We start from the raw sequence: 4,933 nt of genomic DNA, 5'->3' as shown, positions 1-4,933 counted from the left end.
TGCTGACAATCTTGAAAGGTCCCACGTATCTAGGGGCAAGCTTCCCTTTGATACCGAAGCGGTGAGTACCTTTCATAGGAGAGACGCGGAGGTAAACATGATCTCCGATCTCGAAAGCCAAATCACGGTGCTTACTGTCATAGTAGCTCTTCTGGCGGGATTGGGCTGCTTTGAGGTTATCTCGATTGACTTTGCACATTTCCTCTGCCTCTGTGATTAAGTCATTACCCAAAAGCTGACGTTCATCAGTTTTAGACCAGTTGAGAGGGGTACGGCACTTCCTGCCATACAGAATTTCAAATGGGGCCTTGCCCGAACTTGCTTGAAAACTGTTGTTGTAGGAGAATTCAGCATAAGGAAGACAATCCTCCCACTTCATGCCGAAGGAGATCACACAAGCCCTGAGCATATCTTCAAGAATCTGATTGATACGCTCGACTTGACCGCTAGTTTGAGGATGGAAAGCTGTGCTGAAGCGGATGTTGGTGCCCATGGCCTTCTGAAAAGAATCCCAAAACTTGGAGGTAAAGATGCTGCCACGGTCTGAAGAGATCACTTGAGGAATACCGTGCAGAGAGACAATTCGAGAGGTATAGAGTTCCGCCAATTGAGCTGCAGTGATTGACTCTTTGATAGACAGAAAATGAGCCACTTTGGTGAGTTTGTCGATGACAACGAATATAGCATCATTGCCACGCTTGGACTTTGGAAACCCAGTCACGAAGTCCATCTCAATGTGGTCAAACTTCCATTCTGGAATGGCAAGAGGTTGGAGGAGACCAGCTGGCCTTTGGTGTTCTGCCTTCACTCTTCTGCAGACATCGCACTCATTCACGAACTGAGCAATCTCGCGCTTCATTCGAGTCCACCAATAAGCCTGCTTGAGGTCCTGATACATCTTCGTGCTCCCAGGGTGGATGGAGAGGAGAGAATTGTGAGCCTCGTTCATGATCACTTTACGGAGGTCACCTTTGGGTACAACAATAAAATCCTCGAAGAAGAGAGTGTCCTTGTCATCAAGGCGGTAGCACTTGTACTTGGGTTGACTCTTGGCAATCCCAACCTTCACCTTTTTCACCATAGCATCAAGAAGTTGGGCTTGGCGAATCTGGTCTTCCAAGGTAGGAGAGACTTGAAGGTTGGCGAGGAAACCTTGAGGAACAACTTGCAGATTAAGTTTGCGGAAAGCTTCACAAAGCTCGGGTTGATAAGGCTTGAGAATCAGACTGTTGCAATAAGCCTTTCTGCTCAATGCGTCAGCAATCACATTGGCCTTGCCTGGAGTATACTCGATACTCAGATTATACTCTTGAATCATTTCGACCCATCGAGTCTGCCTGAGGTTGAGATTAGGCTGAGTGAAGATGTACTTGAGACTCTTGTGGTCAGTGAAGATGCCCACTTTTCTTCCCAATAAGAGATGTCTCCAAGTCAAAAGAGCATGCACAACTGCCGCCAACTCGAGATCATGAGTGGGGTAGTTCTTCTCATTGGGCTTCAACTGGCGAGAGGTATAAGCAACAACTTTCTTCTCTTGCATCAACACTGCGCCAAGACCTTGGAGAGAGGCATCACAAAAGACCTCATACGGTTTGGATTCATCAGGCGGAGTCAGAACTGGAGCAGTGACCAATTTCTCTTTCAAAGTGTTGAAAGCAATGTCACACTCCGGAGACCAAATGTACTTGACGTGCTTCTGGAGAAGATTTGAGAGAGGCTTCGCGATCTTAGAAAAGTTTTCAACAAATCTTCGGCAATAGCTTGCGAGACCGAGGAAGCTACGGAGTTGCTTCACGTTCTGAGGAGGTTCCCAATTCACAATTGCAGACACCTTCTCAGGATTCACCGCAATGCCCTTGGCAGAGATGATATGACCAAGATAAAGAACCTCATCGAGCCAAAATTCGCACTTGGAGAACTTGGCGTAGAACTGGTGTTCCCTCAACTTATCGAGTACCAAACGCAAGTGCTTGGAATGATCTTCCTTGTTCTTCGAGAAAACCAGAATGTCGTCGAGATAGACCAAAACGAAGTCATTGGTGTAGGCGTTGAAGATGAAGTTCATCATGCGAGAGAACGTCGGAGGAGCGTTGACGAGGCCAAAAGACATGACAGTGTATTCATATGAACCATAGCTTGTTCTGAAAGCCGTCTTGGGAATATCTTGCTCACGGATTCGAATCTGATGATAACCCATACGGAGATCAAGCTTGGAGAATACTTGGGCACCTTTGAGTTGTTCGAACAGCTCGTTGATGTTGGGAAGTGGATATTTGTTCTTGATGGTCTTCTTGTTCAATGGACGGTAATCAACACAAAGTCGGTCCGTTCCATCCTTCTTCTTCACAAAAAGAACACCACAACCCCACGGAGAAGAACTAGGCCGGATGAGACCCATTCTCTCTTGAATATCGAGTTGCTTCTTCAGCTCCTTCAACTCTTCAGGTCCGAGCTTGTAAGGACGCTTGCACACAGGTTCCGTACCGGGCTCAAGATCAATAACGAATTCAACTGGCCGGTGCGGAGGCATTCCTGGAAGCTCTTCTGGAAATACGTCTTGATATTCGCAAACGACTGGAATTTGCGAGATAGCATCCAGTTCACCCTTCCCATTGAGAGAAAATAGACAGATGGTATCGTCATTCGCGGCAAAGACAATTACATCCTCAGACGAATGAGTCAATTGAATCTGCCTGGCTGCACAATCAAGCTGAGCCTTGTGCTTAGAAAGCCAATCCATCCCGAGAATAAGATCAATATCCGAGTTACCAAGAACCATTGGGGAAGCCAGAAACTTAAAATCACCCATCATGATAGAAATATCCGGGACTATTGAAGTAGCCCTCATAGACTTAGCTGGAGAAACCACTCCCATAGGTTTACCCAACATTTGTGAAACGAAGTCATGCTTGGAAACAAATGATCTTGACATGAAACAATGCGATGCACCAGTGTCAAAAAGAACTTTTGCGGGAAAAGAGTTAACTGGAAAGTTACCCATGATGACATCTGATGAGTCCTCTGCCTGAGCTGCATTCAGCAAGTTGACCTTGGCGTTCTTGGGGTTATGCTTGACCACAGCTATACTTGCCGATCTCACAGGAGGAGGAGGAGGGAGACGCCTCTGGTTGAAGCACTTGTTGGCATAGTGACCCTTCTGTTGGCACTTGTTGCACGTGACCTCTGAAAGCGGACGGTGGTACGGAGCACTCGATCTTGGAGCTTGAGACGAAGTCTTTTTCTAAAAGCCAGGGTTGTGTGGGTGGGAAGATCCACTGCCACCTTTGCTCTTCTGCTGATACGGCTGACGGAACGGAGGAGGAGGAAGTCAATACTTCTGCTGCTTGGCCACTTGAGTAGAGGAAGAAGGAGTAGCATCTCTGACTCGCTTCTTGGAAGCATCACACCTCAATTGAGCGCCTCTTGCTTCAGTGCCATGTTGTAGAACTCATCGTATCTCAAGGGCTCAAAGAGAACAAGAGCTAGCTGGATTTCTTCTCTGAGACCACCCCTGAACTGGTATATCATGCTCTTCTCATCAGGGACGTCCTGCTTGGCAAAGCGGGCGAGCTTCTAAAACAACTTGTTGTAGTCATAGACAGACAAAGAGCCTTGCTTCAGGTTGCGGAATTCCTCATGCTTGCTTTCAACCATGCTCTGAGGGATATGGTGAGCTCTGAAATCTTGACGGAATTCATCCCAAGTAATCGCACGTCCACCTCTGGAATCCTTGTACTGCTGGAACCATTCTGTAGCTTGATCTTTGAGTTGGAAAGAAGCGAACTTGACAAAGTCCTCAGGCCTGGCGTTACTGCACTCGAAATGCTTGCACAGATCCACGAGCCAATCGTCAGCATCGGTTGCCTCAACACAATTGCTGAAAGTCTTTGGCCCGTTAGCAAGGAACTGGTTGAGTGTAGCAAACTGATTCTGATTGTTGCATTGGTTCCCTTGGTTGCCTTGATTGCGCTCTTGAAGAATTTGCATGATCAACTGTGTGTTTGCATTGGTTGCGGCCATCACAGCTTGCCATGCCTCCGGAGGAGGTGGAGGTGGTGGCGGATCTTGATTCTGATTCTGATTGGTGCTCTTAGCGGGAGCCATCCTGAAGAGGTTGACCACCGTTAGCACATAGACAGATAAATGAAGCTGAATCCAATGGAATGAAAATTGCAACATATAGTCTTCACATCCGAACAAAATGAACGAATGCATTCCTCTTGAAATGGTCACATATCCATAAATTGAGAAGCCACGTAGAATTTAGGTAGAGAAATAAATCAACAAGGTACGGATCAAGAATGAATAATCGGTAAGAAATCCTAATCTCAAACCAAATATCCGTGGAAGAAGAACTAGAGCTACGAGAATTCCCACCTATGAAACTCCCGAACCTTTCCGGTTATGCAATCAGGTGTTGGGGATACAGGGGAAGCATAATATCTCACCCAAATCTAGCAAATCCTACATCCAGCTGTATCCATCCTTCAACACATAACCGAGAAAAACTTCGGAAACCATCTACCTCAACCTTCGAAAAGCATCCGTTATACAAGTTATGCGATACTCCCGAACTCCCGCCCCAGTAATGGGTGGTGTCGAGGTTATCTCACCAATGAACTGCATAAAAGAGATTTTCGATGTCGGCGTACTAAACTCAGGTATTCCAGAACTGCATTGATAAAATTATGACGACAACACCTCAAAGCTCAACTCCCCGGGACACTTCCACAAAACCCCTGACAGGAGGCACCAAGACAATGTTCTCATCATAAAACCATCGGAACGATTCCAAGATACCCGCGTGATCCTAAAAAAAAATTAGTGAAATTTGAGAAGAGAAGAGTCAAAACTCTACGTCAGGATGCCTTACCAGAGCGATGAGGAGACTGGGAAGTAAAAAAGAATTCCTAAACTCTCCGATATATAATTC

Source organism: Triticum urartu, chromosome 6A (assembly GCF_056163025.1).
Source record: "Triticum urartu cultivar PI428250 chromosome 6A, HENAU_Tu73, whole genome shotgun sequence".
Classification (NCBI taxonomy): domain Eukaryota; kingdom Viridiplantae; phylum Streptophyta; class Magnoliopsida; order Poales; family Poaceae; genus Triticum; species Triticum urartu.
Note: the sequence above shows the minus strand (reverse complement) of the source record.